General features: G+C 44.2%; 1 long non-coding RNA gene across 1 annotated transcript; it reads left to right on the top strand.

The window, feature by feature from the left end:
• The first annotated feature begins 215 nt into the window (after window positions 1-215).
• On the top strand, window positions 216-3,788 carry LOC309358331. Its single transcript, XR_014163457.1, has 3 exons — window positions 216-304; window positions 1,077-1,196; window positions 3,141-3,788. It is a non-coding gene; the product is annotated as an uncharacterized lncRNA (long non-coding RNA).
• Window positions 3,789-18,093: the final 14,305 nt, after the last annotated feature.

The raw sequence follows: 18,093 nt of genomic DNA, 5'->3' as shown, positions 1-18,093 counted from the left end.
CTCATCCTTCTGCCCCTCCTCCCACTCGCTCTCCGTCTCCTCTGTCATCTCCTCCTCTCTCCCAGAAACCCTGACAATACTGCACTGCCAGCCTGAATATCATCCTCAGCCCAGTTGAGGATTGATTGCCCCACAGACTTGTTAAAGGAGGAGGTGTTTGCTAAGCTTCTTCCCTTATCCCAGTTCTGCTTGTTCCCCAGTTCACAGAGGCCACCATCTGAACCAACTGGTAGGATTTCCTCAACAACGAAGATGAAAAAGCTTCTGGCGTTTGGGATATGGATGCTTCTTTGCCTTTGTACTGGTAAGTCTCTAAAGGACAACCGGAAGAGCAAAAGTATTTTCAAATCTCAAGCTACGGTCTCGACATTTTGTAAACCAGCAATGACATTTTTCACATGCAAAAGCTGAGATGGATTTTGCATACGCCAGATTGCTGATACAAATGGTAAGCAGAGATTTGTTTGTTTGTTTCTTTTTCAACATGGTATTTGACTTCTGACCTCCATTCATGAGATACACAAAGATTCAAACGCACTTCTGGTTTATGTCTGTGGACCAGTTTGTATGATCAGCAGGATCGCGTGCTTCCCTGTTCTCTGCTTAGTTCTTGAAATTGGGGCTGTAGGTATATGGTGGTGGTGGTGGGGAGGGTTTATGGCTGGGGGCTCACCGAGATTGACTTTGTTCCTCTTGCTTCCTTCCCTCTTATTCTCACCTTCTGGGTTAAATAACTCCTAGCTTTCATTCCCTCCCTGCATCTTATTCAGTTGCCAGCTTATTGTTCCTCCTCTTTACTTTAAGGAAGTTGGGGGCAGTGGGAGGGGCACTGCACATGGTGTTGGGGTCCTGGAATTTTTCATCTTCATCCATCACAGTTTTGAACCCAGCTCCCCTACTTCACTCTACCCAATAGCACTTGCTGGTATGGTGCCATGTGTGTTTTGCTTTCCTGTTACAAACAGATTTGAACAAAACACCACGAAACCCTCCTGAATGATAAGCCCTCCACATTGATTCTTGTCTCTCCCTCCTTCCATCCTTCCCCAATTTCTGTTCCACTCACTCTTCTGCAGCAAATGCCTTTTGGTGTTACTATTGCGAAATAAAGCTTCCAGCGACTGCTTGTCCTCCAGAAGCAGAATTTTGTTGGGCCGGGATGGGAGCATCATGTTCCACACTGAACACTTATGTCAGTAAGTATGCAAGTGAGTTGGACTAACCCAGCAGGCTGAGGGATCCATTCCCTCAGGAGTAATGCTTGGGAGTGGAGCTGTGTGCCTGCTGTAAGACCAGAGGCAATAAGTAGGTAGGACATCAAATGAGAATCTGATCACTTAGCCACACAAAAGCCAAAGGTTTCTACACCTCCACAGCTCTCTCTGTCTGCACAAACAGGAAACATTCTCACATTCCAAGGACACATTCTGGCCATCCGGGAGAACTTGAGAAGGCTGTGGAGCAGTGGAGCGTGTGGTCTGAGGAGCAGGGATGCAGCCTGGGGCCAGAGAGAGGTCATTCCCCACCAATGCACTACAGCAGAGATGATTCCAGGTTGGCCTTGGTGAAAATGCCCTTACTCTGAGCAGCTCCGCCGATTCTGAAGGATGTATAGTAGCAGGTCATGCCTCAGACGTTATCTCCACCTTCAGAGGGTTTGTTTTCACTGGCTGTACAATGTTCTCCCTGATGAAATGCAAGGGCATCTACCCGTATTGGCATTCTGCTGGCTCTTGAAGATGCCGAGCTGTGTCTCTTCCCCAGGAGACTGTGCCAGTACTGATGGCCTTCAAGCAGCTTTCCCTTTCAATGTAACATTGCCCTAAAATGATTGTTTTTCACGTATGGATGAATGGTGCCTCTTCACTTATAGAGGAGGAAGGAAAGCTCATTTGAATTGGGCCCTACATCTGCTCCTTGCTCTTGGCGAAGCCACCCAACCTGTTTCTACCTGCTTGACCTCACCCTAGGTACTAAAGCTGCTCAGAAGATCCAACTCACATGGTCAATGAATGCATGTGGAGGCAATGGGAATGTACCCTTTAGCCATGGCGCATCAGCATCAGTGCACCCACAGGCCATGACCACCTAGTGGCCATGCAGTAGGTTCTTCTATGCAAGGGGGAACCCTTTCAGAGTAGGTCCTCCTTCAGATTAATGCTGGATTGTGGCCACCAGGGAGTCATGGCCAGGAGTCAAAACAGAGAAGGCATACTTTGCAAGTGCTACCTTTCTCCCCTATCTTCATGCACATTAATTCAACTTGTTTGTGTGTTCTGGCATCTACTGAATGGCGATTTGGTCACCCAAAAGTGTGACCTGATGCTCAGAGTGGATGGAATTTTGGGAACCCCCCAAATTGGGACTATATTCATCTATCTATTTTGTGTCCTCTCCCCGTTCTTCATTCTGTAAGACTCATGGGGTGGGGACACATCTACTGTACTTCCTTGATAATGGGGACTACTCAGAAATTTCCCCTTTCCCATTTTTGTAAGAAAATTTCATTATTTGTGAGCTTGTTTCATTGAGCAAAGAAACAGTATTCATTTTGCTGAGGAAGCCTATAAGGCCCCTGTGACTGAGCATAGATACAAAATATAGTTTGCTCATTGACATTTGAGATCTCAGGGAATCAATAATAATAATAATAATAATAATAATAATAATAATAATAATAATAATAATAATAATAAATTTATTATTTATACCCTGCCCATCTGGCTGGGTTTCCCCAGCCACTCTGGGCGGCTTCCAACTGAATATTAAAAACAATACAGCATTAGACATTAAAAACTTCCCTAAAGAGGCCTGCCTTCAGTTGACTTTTAAAAGTAAAATAGTTATTTATTGCCTTGACATCTGCTGGGAGGGTGTTCCACAGGGCGGGTGCCACTACCGAGAAGGCCCTCTGCCTGGTTCCCTGTAACCTTACTTCTCGCAATGAGGGAACCACCAGAAGGCCCTTGGCGCTGGATCTCAGTGTCTGGGCTGAACGATGGGGGTGGAGACACTCCTTCTGGTATACAGGACTGAGGCCGTTTAAGCCTCAAGAGAGATCAGTGATAACAGAGCAGAGGGTACCGAGTGTTTCATGCATTGTACAAGGTCTCTTACATTCTCTCTTTTTTGGCTTCTAGGGAATACAAAGATTGGTTCTGTGGTGGGTTGTACCCAGGACTGTAGGAATTCACATTCAGTGACACTTGGTTTAATGCTGGAGGAGGTCATATGCTGCCCCACTGAGTACTGCAATTCCTAAGCTTGCATAGGCAGTGGAGCGGAGCCTAGGACAGAAAAAGCCTCAACATCAAGATGCTTGTCACTCTTTTGATAAATTGGAGGACACATTTCAGCACAGCGATGCTCTTTCCCGTCCTCTCTTGTCTCTCTGCAAGCGCAGTCTGCAGCTGCCATCATCAGCCATGATGCATGTCTCCTTCCATTTGCTTTGCTGTCAAGAACCAAACAGATATTGGGGGTCAAGTCACACACACACACACACACACACACACACACACACACACACCTTATTGGTTTTGGATCCTGTTCTAGGGACTAGTTTTTAAGGTCCAGTTCTTGAGATGCCTTCAGGGCCAACATCTTACTCTCCATTTGTGGCCAAGGCCTTGAGGACTGGAAGCTGAGAAGAAAGGACAGCTTTGTGTGGTGGGGAGGGATTGTGCTACCCCTTTACTGCCCCTCTTTGAAATTGAATTCATTTGACTGAATTAATTGCTTCAGAGGGGACTTTGTACATACTTTAAAATAAATAAATACAGAAAACATTGTGGGGAAAGATACACCTGACTGCGTGTCATGCAAAGTTTCCATTAACTTGCTTACTTCTCTGGAAATAACTTGCTTTGATTAAAACCAATCAAACTTTTCTGAAGCACCAAAACTTTGTACGGGTATTTTTCTGTGTGAATAATTTCATAAAGTTCCTATCAGTTTATCCTCACAACAATTTAAAGGACTACCTAGACGGCTTGAGCAGGAAGTAATGGTGCACAAGTTGCCTGCCTTTTGCTGGAGTTGGGTTCTTGTACTCACAAGAGACACCATTCAACCACCTGCGTGGCCTTGGTGGGCGAACTCCAGACCACGATGTTCTTCTGCTCCTGGGCATTGATGTTATCATTTTCTGCATTCTTGTGTACTAGGCCTGAGCCATGATGTGTGGGGTGACATTATGCCAGGTGCCCATCACAGTGTGCTTGGAGTGGGAGGAGGAAGTTGAGAACAGCTAATTCTTATTCTAGCATATTTCAAATCAGTGGTACATTTCCACACTCGGTTTGCTGCTTTAGAGCATTTCCAGAGATTCAGTAAGAGGGTGCTGAAAAAGAAGGCATCGTGGACACAGGAGAAATCTGCAGTTCATCAGCCTCACAGCTTGGAGGATGCATACTGCACTGCCAGCCTGAATATCATCCTCAGCCCAGTTGAGGATTGATTGCCCCACAGACTTTTTAAAGGAGGAGGTGTTTGCTAAGCTTCTTCCCTTATCACATTTCTGCTTGTTCCCCAGTTCACAGAGGCCACCATCTGAACCAACTGGTAGGATTTCCTCAACAACGAAGATGAAAAAGCTTCTGGCGTTTGGGATATGGATGCTTCTTTGCCTTTGTACTGGTAAGTCTCTAAAGGACAACCGGAAGAGCAAAAGTATTTTCAAATCTCAAGCTACGGTCTCGACATTTTGTAAACCAGCAATGACATTTTTCACATGCAAAAGCTGAGATGGATTTTGCATACGCCAGATTGCTGATACAAATGGTAAGCAGAGATTTGTTTGTTTTTCAACATGGTATTTGACTTCTGACCTCCATTGCGCGGACAGGCGGAGCCCCCAGATCCTGCGCGGTCCCCCCGTCATGTGGAATAACGACTCAAGACAATGTGCTATGGGATTAAATTGGCCACAACTTTATTAAATTTCAAATGTGGGTAGACCTTGGCTCAGGCATTGGGCGTTCTGCCTCCCCAGTCCCCAGCCGGGGCCCTAGGGAGCATCAGGGTTATCCAGTGTGGGGGGGGGATGGGCCGGCTCTGGAAAACATATGTTCAAGCAGAGATAGCCGCCCCCGTAACGCCGCCGCAGGGGAGAGCAATGACGACATTTCAGCGTACGGTCAAAGCCTCCCTTCAGAAAACCCCTTTAACGGGGAACCCTGGTATCGCCGCCGCAAAGAGGAAGATGGACAAAAGGATTCCGCCCAAGGCCTGATACCGCCAAAGTTGTGACGTTTTGCTACGGGAAAGGCGAAACCTGCCAATGCAGGGAAATTCCTTTCTGGCCCTTTAACAGCGACCTTAACGTAGCAGCGCCCGCATACCTGTGAAGAAAAGTTAACCTGCAAAACCTGTGAGGAAAAATTAACCTGCAAAATAAGACATTGACTGAGGGTGGGTAGGGTGGGAGAAGCTCTGGAGCCAAGTGAGAATTCCCAGGTAAGATCCTCCCTCCTTTGTGTGGGCAGGTAATCCCTCCCCTACCTGGCCTGGTCTCCTTGGCAACCCTTCCCCCAGGTGGGATTGGCCAACTGACTGAGGTAGGTGGAGACCTCCAGGTATCCCACCTGAGGGAAGGCAAAGCCAAGCCTATGCTGTTGGAGCCGCTCCAGATCTAGGGCCTGAACGCGTCCACGCAAAGGGCGCCCCCCGTTTTAAGCGGGGAGCGGTCATTAATGAGATACACAAAGATTCAAACACACTTCTGGTTTATGTCTGTGGACCAGTTTGTATGATCAGAAGGATCGTGTGCTTCCCTGTTCTCTGCTTAGTTGTTGAAATTGGGGCTGTAGGTATATGGTGGTGGTGGTGGGGAGGGTTTACGGCTAAGGGCTCACCGAGATTGACTTTGTTCCTCTTGCTTCCTTCCCTCTTATTATCACCTTCTGGGTTAAATAACTCCTAGCTTTCATTCCCTCCCTGCATCTTATTCAGTTGCCAGCTTATTGTTCCTCCTCTTTACTTTAAGGAAGTTGGGGGCAGTGGGAGGGGCACTGCACATGATGTTGGGGCCCTGGAATTTTTCATCTTCATCCATCACAGTTTTGAACCCAGCTCCCCTACTTCACTCTACCCAATAGCACTTGCTGGTATGGTGCTATGTGTGTTTTGCTTTCCTGTTACAAACAGATTTGAACAAAACACCACGAAACCCTCCTGAATGATAAGCCCTCGACAGTGATTCTTGTCTCTCCCTCCTTCCATCCTTCCCCATTTCTGTTCCATTCTTCTGCAGCAAATGCCTTTTGGTGTTACTATTGCGAAATAAAGCTTCCAGCGACTGCTTGTCCTCCAGAAGCAGGAGGACACAACAATTTCAAGGACTAGCTAGACAGCTTGAGCAGGGGGAGAAATCCGGGGCGGCGGGGGGTGGGGGGAGAGACATGCAACTCAATTCTGTTAGAAAATACAATAATTACAAAGCTCATCTACAATATTATTCCCCCAGTAAGGTTTGGACCACAAAAGGGGATAACTTCCCAGTTCTCTGCAGCCTATATTATAGGGCTGGATCAACTATTTCAGCCTGGAGTTTGTTTGTTTTGTCAACCGTGGATGAGTGTTGGTGCTCCATACAGTTAGTGGGGAGATGAAAGTTCGAGCAAGGTGAACATCTCTGGGATTTTGGAAGGTACTTACTTTATATCCCTGACCAATCACTGAGGTCTTTGTGAGAGGCTCTCCTAGTGGTTCCCCCATGACTTGGATGCACAGCTTGCATCCACCAGGAGTCTTCCTTCACTGGAAGTTTTTAAGCAGAGGTCAGTTAGTCATCTATCATGGATACTTGAGTTGAGATTCCTGCACTGCTGCGGGTTGGACTAGATGACCCTTGTGGTCCCTTCCAACTCTACAATTCTAGGGTTCTGTGTGTTCAGAACTGTGGAACTCCCTTGTGGCTGAGATCAGACAGACTCTCTCCATGCTGAACTTCAGGCGCTTGATGAAGACCTTTCTATTTTGGCGGTCATTTTAAGTCAGTTGTACTATGCCTATTTATTGACTTTCTGTTTTTACCTGGGGTTTTGGTTTGCTTTCAACACCGCATTATCTTAACTGATGGATCATTGCATCAAATGTTGTGTAAACCTTTCTGCAACCACCTTTGATGAAAAGCCCCATTTGCTCAGCAGATACCTATCTACCTCTTGGAGAGGCGGCTTAGCTTGTTTTAAAATTTAGAGAATAAAGGAAAGGGGAGAGAGCCACATTTGCCATCTCATAAAACTGAATGCACCCCCACCTGATTTTCTCCTGCTTCATGGAAACCACCAGTCATGAAAGGAGAGGGAGGAACACTGAATGGCTCTCCATTTACCCTAATATGCAATTATGTATTGGTGTAAGTTTGGGGGAGTTTAGTCTAACTGTCCTTTCTTTTTTTTAAAAAAAAAAAAAATTATTAAAATTTCAAAGGTTATACAAAAAAATAATAAAAACAAAACACAAACACAAAAAAATCACAAATATAGAAAAATACAAAACTAAAAACAATTTAAAAACAAGTAAAATTTCATTCCCTTATTTTCTTATAACTTACTTCCCAGACCTCCTCATACCTCCCCTTTTTGTATTCCAGTTCTAATTATTAATTCAGCAAATCCTCACCCTTAGTTTTCATTTAATTTTCAACCTTTCTTTTCTTTTTACTTAATCATTACAGCTGAAAACCACTTAATTTCTAAACCAACATCATTCTAACATTCATTAATTTTGCAGTATTTCCCAAGATAGTCCTTAAATTTCTTCCAATCTTCTTCCGCCGTCTCTCTTCCCTGGTCTCGGATTCTGCCAGTCATTTCTGCCAGTCTCATATAGTCTATCACCTTCATCTGCCATTCTAGTCTAACTGTCCTTTCAAGGATCCCTCATTGGGAACACAGGAATCAGCTTTCTACTGAGTCAGAACATTGGTCCACCTAGCTCAGAACTGTTTGCCCTGATTGACAGTGGCTCTCCAGAGTGTCAGATGGCATGCACTCCCAGTCCCACCTGGACATGTTAAAGACTGAAGGTAGGACTTTCTGAATGCAAAGCATGTGCTCTACTACTGACATACAGTTCACTGAACTACAGCAACGTCAAGCATTTATTTCACCTGCCCCAGAACCAGGGGCAACCCCCAAACCAGCTAGGGAGACAGCTTGCTGCAATTTTTAGCATCTCTCGGGGAGGTGAACATGGCTGTTGTCAAACCAGCATCTGTTCAGGGCTGCGCCAAGTCATCCGGCGACTTACTGTAACAACTTCACGGTGAATTGCTCTTGACAAAAAAAAAATGCCCTATGGAATGGCAATACCTAGCTAATGGCAATAAATAAGTTGGCAGCAAGGGGCTTGAACTGTCCAAAGGCATTGCAGTCACATTGCAAATGCGCTGTATACACTCACATTGCAAATGCACATGAGCTTATGGTTCCAGCAAAGGGATCTATTTTGGGGGTTGAGTAAAGGTGCACAAGTTGCCTCTCTCCTGCTGAAGTTGGGTTCTTGTGCTCACAAGAGACATCATTCGACTACCTGTGTTTTCAGAAAAGTGGCCTTGGTGGGCGAACTCCGGTCCATGATGTTCTTCTGCTCCTGCGCATTGATGTTATCGTTTTCTACATTCTTCTGTACTAGGCTCAGTGTGATCTTTGGGGCGACATTATGCTGTGTGCCCATTACACTGTGCTTGGTGGGGGAGGAGGAGATTGAGAACAGGGAGTCTGTTAGCACACCTAATTCTTATTCCAGCTTATTTCAAATCAGTGGTACATTTCCGCACTCTCAGTTTAGAGCTTTTCCAGAGATTCAGTAAGAGGCAGTGGCGTAGCGTGGGGGGTGCAGGGGGGGGCGGCCGCACCGGGTGCAACATCTGGGGGGCGCTCTCGCACTAGCAGCTCTCTGCCCCTACTAAAATCCACAGGTTAGGGGGCGCAAATTATTTGCCTTGCCCCGGGTGCTGACAACCCACGCTACACCACTGGTAAGAGGGTGCTGAAAAAGAAGGCATAGTGGACACAGGACAACTCTGCAGTTCATCAGCCTCACAGCTTGGAGGATGCACACTGCACTGCCTGAATATCATCCTCAGCCCAGTTGAGGACTGATTGCCCCACAAACTGCTTAGTGGAGGGTTTGTTTGTTTGCTTGTTTGTTTCACTAAGCTTCCTCTGCTATCCTATTTGTGTGTCCCCACCCTGTCCCGCGTTAACAGGGGCCATTCACATGACCCAGCTAGTAGGACTTCCTCAACACTGAAAACAGCTGAAGATGAAATGGCTTCCAGCTTGTGGGATATGGATTCTTCTCAGCTTTTGCACTGGTAAGTCCCTAAAGGAAAACTGAGCTGAAATAGCTTCAAATCTCAAGTCAATCTTTTCACATTTTGTCAATCAGTAATTGCTACTGCATTTTTCACATGCAAGAGTTTTTGCAGATTGCTAATAAAACACTTTAAAATATTTTTTTAAAATTAAAAATATTTCTTTAAATTAAAGAATGTTTTTGATTTCTGACTTCTGTTAATGCACATGCATGCACAAATAGCATGCAGCAATCCTAAAGCCTGTTTAGTGTCAAGTGTGAAGATAGACAAAAAAAAAAAAATCTACCCTTCAAAATTGGTACTTCTCTGTGGACTGGTTTTTTGTTTTTTGTTTTACAATCAGCCATCTTCAAATATCTTAGTCCATGTCACATGCTTGTTTTCTCTTGCTCTCGAGGGTAGGACTTGAAGCAATAGCTTCAAGTTACAAGAGATTCCAACTAAACATTCAGAAAAACTTTCTGACAGTAAGAGCTGTTCGGCAGTGGAAGGGACTCCCTTGGGATGTTGTGGTCTCTTCTTCCTTGGAGGTTTTTAAGCAGAGGTTGGAGTGCCATTTATCATGGATGTTTTAGCTGAGATTCCTGCATTGCAGGGGGTTGGACTAGATGACCCTTGGGACCCTTCCAGCTCTAAGATTCTAGGATTTTATGGGCTTATTTATTCTGCTGCTCTCAGAGGTATCTGTTTGGGAAAGATATGGCTAGCTGATGTAAAAACTGGGACCTGCCAGACGATTTTTTTTCATATAATTCTTTCTGAGCATGATGGAATGTCTGTTTCTCTTAGTGGGACTTGCTCTACTGTAATCAAAGAATGAAGTAGCAAGCAGTTTCACACACAGACCACACCAGCCTGGGGATGGCTGTTATGGAAATTTAAAAAGGAAATTGGGAAAATATTACCAGCAGAGGTAGCAGTGTAGCCCTCAAACCAAGTCATGCTCACTTTTATTTTTTAAATTTATATTTCTGCATGCACTTTTAAGGATTTCATCTTTAAAACCCAAACAGAAACTGGGACAGGATAGACTTAATCCTTTCTCCAGGCAGAACTGGGGTGGACTGGACAGGACAGGTCCACAGAGACCTAGTTTTGACTCTTGGTGAATTTTCAAAAATATACAATAATCGCATGATACACGCTTGGCGGGTGTGTGTGTGTGTGTCATTCCACAATCTGGGAATTGTATTATGGGGAGATTTTGGCCAACTAAACTTCCCTTCCTCATGGACAACAGACTTGCTGAAAACCCCCCACATACCTCACATATTGAATTAACATTTCTTGCTCCCCAGGAGTATTTGCATTAAAAGTAAAATATAATTTGATCCTGAATGAGTCTGCCAGTTTAAAATATTCTCCTACATGAGACCTAAATTGCTCCCATGTATCTAATTTTTAAAATCATATATATATATATATATATATATATATATATATATATATATCACAGAACTAGAAGCATTTGTAAAGCAAATTTGCATTTAGGCCAATGTAAGTTCCTATTACAAACTCTACCCCCTTCTTTCTTCTCCTCTTCTACAGCAAATGCCACCTGGTGTTTCCAGTGTAGAAAGCCACGAAAAACTGGGATTTGTCCAGCAAAAAAGGAATTGTGCTGGGCTGGTGGTGAAGCAGCTTGCTATACATTAAACCTATATATTTGTAAGTGGACGAAGAATAATATATTTGGGTTCAATGCAGTGGAGGGTCTTCCAGATTGACCTCACAGTTCTAAAAACACTGTGGTTGCTTCCAGGCTGCAATTATTTTGCAGGTCAGATGCAATTGCCTACCAGTGAATTCAGGTAACACAGTGAAAGTGGATTTGATACTCTTGTGTAGAGATGGGGAATGTTTTTCAACTGGAAGGCCACGGTCCCATCTGGGCCACACCCAGTGGCAAAAGTAGGCAGAGCAACAAATGCAAATTTGACCTTAGTCCAGTAGACATCCCTCTCTAGGCTCCATCTAGATAAGCAACAAACATTCTCAGAGTTCAAGGATATATTCCAGCCAGAAAAAAATCCCTCAAAGAAGGTTCAAAGCAGGGGTGGTGAGGCAATGTGGCTCAGAAAGGTTTGTGCCCTGGGGAAAAGGCCAGAGATTCCCCGTTGCTGGTCTTGTGCAATAAACTTACTTCCAAAAAATAATAATGAAAGAGATTTTCCTTTGCAGCAAGGAAAGTAGCAAGAAAATGCACTGGAAGGTGTGGGAGAACAACTGCTTGATGTCAAATAACTTCCCCACAAACTAATCAGAATGACAACTACTGTTATCTATGCTCTGGTAACCTCAAGGTTAGATTACTGCAATGCATTAGACGTAGGGCTGCCTTTGAAGACAGTTCCGAAACTTCAGCGAGTGCAGAATTCAGATGGTTTGAGCATATTACACTGATCCTGGTCTAACTGCACTAGCTACGGATTAAGTTTCCGGGCCCAATTCAAAGTGCTGGTTTTGACCTATAAAGCCTTAAACAGCTCAGGACTGCAATACCTCAAGGACTGCCTCTTTCCATATGAACCTATCCAGACCCTGAGGTCATCTTCTAAGGCCCTCCTTCGTATGCCGCCTCCTCGAGAGGTCCGGAGGGTGGCAACATGAGAACAGGCCTTCTCTGCAGTGGCTCCCCATCTGTGGAATGCTCTCCCCAGGGAGGTTCGCCTGGCGCCTTCATTATACACCTTTAGGTGCCAGGCAAAAACATTCCATTTTATCCAGGTCTTTGGTTGACCTGATCAACATCCCATACCTTTTTAAGATGTGGCTCTTTTTTTTTGGGGGGGGGGTATTATTGGGATATTGCTTTTAGTTTTAATTTATATACTGTGATCTTTTTATGTGAACCACCCTGAGACCTCCAGGTATAGGGCAGTATATAAATTCTAATTTGAATAGTAATAAATAATAATAATACTCAATAAGCAGCCCCACCCCCCTGCAAACTTGGTGCAAATCAATAAGGATGAATCCTCATTAAGCAGACTGTCTTAAACAACCCCACCATTCTGTCCTCTCCTGCATCTGTAAGGCCCCATAGCAGGTTTACTGGGTAGAGGCAGCAGCAACCCTATAAGTACTAAGCTGCTCAAAGGGAAAGTCTGGCGGCTGCCATTTTCATTTTCCATAAAATGCCTAGCATGGCTACATTGGGAGATTGTGGGAAGTTTCAATAGCACCATGCCACTAGAAAAACAGTTCAAGAAGTAGAGTGGGCCTTTATTAATCACTGGTGGCTCTTGATATCAGCTGCTAAGGAGCATAGAGATGAGAGAGGCCAGCAAATTTACTGTCACATCGCTTCCTATCAGATCTACTGACCTTCAAGCATGTGAGTCTTGGCAGAATTGGGAAGAGGAAGAGAGCTGTTAGGGCTGAAGGGAACTATAGTTCACCAACATCTGGAGGCCCAAAGGTTCCCCATACCTGATTTAAATCATTGAGAGAGAGACAGGATTCAAGAGTGAAAGGCACATTCCTTTTCAGTGAGACCTCATATTATTCAGAAAGATCAGAGGGAAATGACTGTTTTGCAACTCTCTTTCCAGCCAATGCAATGATCAGTTTCTTTTTCCCTTTTCAGCAAAAACCTTGATCGCTACCGTGGTTGGTTGCCTCCAGCAATGTGAAGGTTACAGATTATATGGTCCCTACACATGGCACGAAATCTTTTGCTGTTCCACAGATTATTGCAACATGTAGTTTTGGATGGGGAGTGGAGGTGATCTTAGGAGAACAAAAGCCTTCAGCACCAAGAGGTCAGGAGCAGCATGCTCTTGCTCATGATGTGCCAATAAATGTCTCCTGCATTCTCCACCACCACTTCATCAGTTAACAAGAAAAGAAAACACCTTGAAAATGAGCAAGGAGAGAGAAAATATCCTGGTAATAGTCCCATGAGTGGGGTGCAGGGTTTTTATTAATCTAGGCATACTCATCAGTTACGGAACATTTACAGTTATGCAGACAGCAGAGCAGCCACATATAAATGCTCAGTTTGAAGAGATTCTTTTGGAGATCTTTTTGTTTTTATGACCCCTGACAATTTAGTATCATCAGCAAACTTGGCCACATCACTGCTCGCTCTTAACTCTAGTTCGTTTATGAGCAAGTTAAAGAGCACAGGACCCAATACTGATTCTTGTGGGGCTTCACTTTATACATGTCTTCATTCTGAGAACTGTCCATTTATTCCTACTCATTGCTTCCTACAACTTAATGAATTTGGGATCCACAAAATGGAAGCCTTTATTGAGGGATCCACTGAGTATTAGGCTTGGGCATGGTGTGCACTGGCCTTGGCTGGATTGCCAAATTAACAGCACTTGCTTTAGATTTGAGGTGGCCAAGGGGTGTTTTGTGGGTGTCCTTTCCTTCATTGTGCAAATCATCTCACTTGTGGCCTGCACTCACAGCTTTCTTGGGTTGCCATGCTTCAGTCAAAGCCCTGGGAAAGACACCACAAGATTCCTCCTTCCAGGAATCACAGGCAGCCAGGGAGTCTGCAGAGAGATGTATACTGTGAAGAAGAAACATGAACCACACCTTGGCTATCGCAAACAAAAACTTGCTTTCACCAAAATTCTAAAGAAATTCTGAAGTGCAGCAAAAATGAAGGCAAAAAAATGGAGCCTTCCCACCCCACTCCTTGGAGGTCAAGAGAACCTTTTTGAGAAATTGGAATAAAGATTCTGGCACAGCACCATTCTTTTCCTGCTTATTTTGTCACCCTACATGCCCAATCTGCAGCTGCCATCATCTATCACAATGCATGCCTTTCTCCCTTCTCCTGCGTTCTTTGCTATGAGAAGCAGCAGGATACTAGACACCACGTGTGTTTGTGAGAGACAGTGGCATAGTGTGGGTTGTCAGCACCCGGGGCAAGGCAAGTAATTTGTGCCCCCTAACCCGTGGATTTGCGCCCCCTAACCCTAACCCCCAGATGTTGCGCCTGGTGCGGCCGGCCCCCCTGCACCCCCCACGCTACGCCACTGGTGAGAGATGATGAAGAAGATGTATCGTGATTTCTGCTCTTATTGATCCAGAGCAGACTCAGACATATACTTAGCGGAGTAAAAATGTAAACACGTTGCAGGATTCCCCCCAAACAGACCAGAGGCAATTAGCTTCATCCAGCAGAGCTTTTCACTACCGAAGGCAAATGTGCTTAATGGTCACAAATCCACACATCTTCAGGATTGGCACAGTCCATAAGAAATCCAGTTGCAGCAGACTTAACTTAAACGTACTATAAGACTAAAATCTTAACACTTAAACGTACTACGTACAGAACACCACAGCAGAAGGAAAAAGAGACAGAAAGTGAAACCCAGGCTCCTTCTGGCCTATAATTATAGTTAGCATGACCTTGAGTGAAAGAGATAACAGAATCAGGTTTTAAACCAGCTGTACTCAGCTTCTCTGAAGGAATAGTCAAAACATCAGGAACCTTCTGCTTGTTTTCAAGCAGAATAGAAGCTTGCTTGTTAACTAGAAACTACCAGCTTGTATCACACAGAGAAGCTTTCAGAACCCTCTTGAGTCTATTAGAATAGAAAATATCTCTGTACAGCAGATCAATACCTTCTGCACCAAAAAATGCAAACTGACAACGTGTCCAAACAGATACATATCCCATTGGCACCCCATCGTGAATAATTTCCCACTGTAGTTCCTTTTATCAATAAACTTTCAGAAATCTGCCTGGAGGCCTTTCATAAGGTGCTAAACACACACTTAACTGAGACTAAGACTGCAATCCTGAGCACATATATTTTCCCACCATGGAACCGAAGAGAGTTTACATGGTGCCTGCCCTGTTACTTTATCCTTATAACAAACCAGTGAATAAGACTAGGTGGAGAGATAGGCATGTGTTGACTCCTTTCTCTTCAAACATAAGTAAAGTGCTGCTGGATCAGGCCACAAGGCTCATATAGTTCAGAGTTCTGCTCTTACAATGGTCAGCCAGATTCTTATGGGAAGTCCACAAGCAAGGGGCGGCTGCCAAACGAAACACAGGAGAGGGTTCCTGCACCTTTAAGAGAAAATTTCAGCAGGTTTAGCTTGCATGACATGCTACACCTGCTGAAATCCCATTTTCTGCACAACAATTAAAGGTGCAGGAACCTGATCCCTTTCTTATACAGCATCTTGCTATCCTAGTTGTAGGGTGGCTGCCTTTTATTTCTTTCCTTTGTAGGGCTCTTTAACAGCTGCCGGATGAGCAGGCATTCAGTGGGAAAACCAAATAGCTCTAGAGGTGGAGATGGAGATGTGAAATGACAACAGGGATGAGAGATTTGAAGCTGGGGGAGAGGGATTGTACCACTTCTTATTGGGAAAGTACCCACCCCATCCGAACATTTTACAGCTGTTTTGTAGAATCTAGCATCTGCAGACATGGGTGCATTATACCTCAGTGACTTGCAGGCTGTTTGTTGATGATGGTGATGATGATGATTATTATTAAAGGTAAAGGACTCCTGACAGTTAAATCCAGTCACGAATGACTCTGGGGTAGCGGTGCTCATCTTGCTTTATTGGCTGAGGGAGCCAACATTTGTCCGCAGAAAGTTTTTCTGGGTCATGTGGCCAGCATGACTAAGCCGCTTCTGGCGAAACCAGAACAGCACATGGAAATGCTATTTACCTTCCCGCCGGAGTGGTACCTATTTATCTACTTGCACTTTGACGTGCTTTCAAACTGCTAGGTTGGCAAGAGCAGCGACTCAGCAACGGGAGCTCACCCCGTCATGGGGATTTGAACTGCCGACCTTCCAATCGGCAAGCCCAAGGCTCAGTGGTTTAGACCACAGCACCACCATACCAGCAAATTCAGATTACATAAGAGAAGTGAATTTGGTCCTGTTGGGTGACTAGCCTGCTTCCCCCTAAAAATGAAACCTTTGTAGTAAGGACAATGGGTGGAAATTGCAGTGGAAAGTGTGCAATAATGCCACATCCTATTTCATTTGTTCACAGAATGAATGCTTGATAAACAGTCCCATTGTATAAAACTCTCTGCAAACTTGGGTGTGAATGAAGCAGGAGGAATGCACACCAAACAGATCATCTGGAAGTGACCCTCACTTCCCTTAAGTTCACCAAATTCACAACATGAGTTTGTTTCTCCAGTATTTTAAGAACTACACAAAAGAGAGAATCCTGTCAAGTTCGGTTCCTCTCACCTTCAGAGCAGCGATCGCTTGGAAAAGGAAGGAAATGCTTGTACCCTCAAAAAGGATTGGATGAGGGAGAGCAATGTTTCCTCCTCTTGGTAAGAATATTTGAAGCAAGAAGGCCTTTACAAGGGATGTTTGTTTATTCCTTATCCAGTTCCTTGGAAAATCTGGACCTACTGTAGTGATGGGGAACCTGTAGCCCTCCAGATGTTTCTGGACTCCAGCTCCACCAGCCTCAGCCACATGACTAATGTCCAACAACATCTGGAGGGCTAGAGATTCAGTCCACATCATATGGAAATGTAGTGATGGACACCAACTTGGATGGCTTTAAAAGAAGATGAGGCAATTTCGTGGAGAATAAGATGATCCATGGTCACAAGTCATGTTGGCTATTTTCTTTCGTGTGTGTGTGTGTGTGTGTGAACCATGGAAAGAGAATATATATATATTCATTGTGTTTTACAATTTTAAATACTCATTTTATACCCTTAAGATATCAATGACTTCCCTTCTTCTCTTTCCATGGTTCATTTTACATATCATAAATCCCTGCATATTTTACAAAAACTGTATCAATCAGTATTCCATTACTGCATCCATCAAAACTTATTTACACTGTTGAATGTATCTTAATGCTGCCAGTGTTTTCAGCTGTACACAATTATTTCCCATATATTCAATAAACATTTTCCAGTCTTCTTTAAAAGTTGTTTCTTCTTCTTATGTTAAGTCTGCAAGTTGTGCATATTCTGTCAACTTAAGTTGCCAATCTTCTTTGGTTGGGACCTCGCTCGCTTTCCATTTTTGGGCTAACAAAACACGGGCCGCAGCAGTAGCATACATAAATAACCTTGGCTATTTTCTGTCTCTTATTTTTGGATCGAGTATGCCTCTGACTGTGAGTCGCTGAGAATCAGAGGTAGGGAGAGTGCTGTTGTGCTTGGGTCCTTCTGTGAAAATAGGATATTGGACTAGATGGGCCATTGGGTTGATCCAGCAGGGCTCTCTTTAGGACCTCTCCTATATAATTATTTAAAAAATCAGAAGCCCTTTGCATCTCTTCCTCTACAGCCTTTGGATAGGACAAGCTATTCCTTGCTGAAATCCCCTCTTAAAGGCACACAAATTGTCACAATTTTGGGGTGGGATTCAATCACATACTGGTGAATTCACATTGCACAGCAAACCCATCACCCCTTCAAAAGAAGAAGAAGAGAGAAACCAATAAGAAAAGTTATTGGAAAATGCACTCAAAAGTGCAGGATAAAAAGTGCTTGCTACGACTGCATAAAAACTCATGGTAAACAAATCAGAAACAGCTGACTTCAACAGAGTGATGTTCTCTAACCTCCCAAGATCTTTATGCAAATGAATAAGGATGAGTGCTCAATAAACAGGCTCCCTGGAAACAACATTACATTTTAACGTACAGCCATAGGCTTAAATGATAGGGCAGTTACGGTGATCTAATGCAAGAGTGAATGCGAAAAAAGCAGTAGCCTTCAATCGCGTGTAGGGTAGTCAGATGCAAGTTACACCATCACGACTATTACAGGGGCAGAAACCCTGCCT

The sequence above is a fragment of the Podarcis melisellensis genome (genome assembly GCF_964234715.1).
Source record: "Podarcis melisellensis genome assembly, chromosome: 15".
Taxonomy (NCBI): Eukaryota; Metazoa; Chordata; class Lepidosauria; order Squamata; family Lacertidae; genus Podarcis; species Podarcis melisellensis.
The sequence above is the reverse complement of the archived record's forward strand: the minus strand, read 5'-3'. Positions and strand labels throughout refer to the sequence as shown.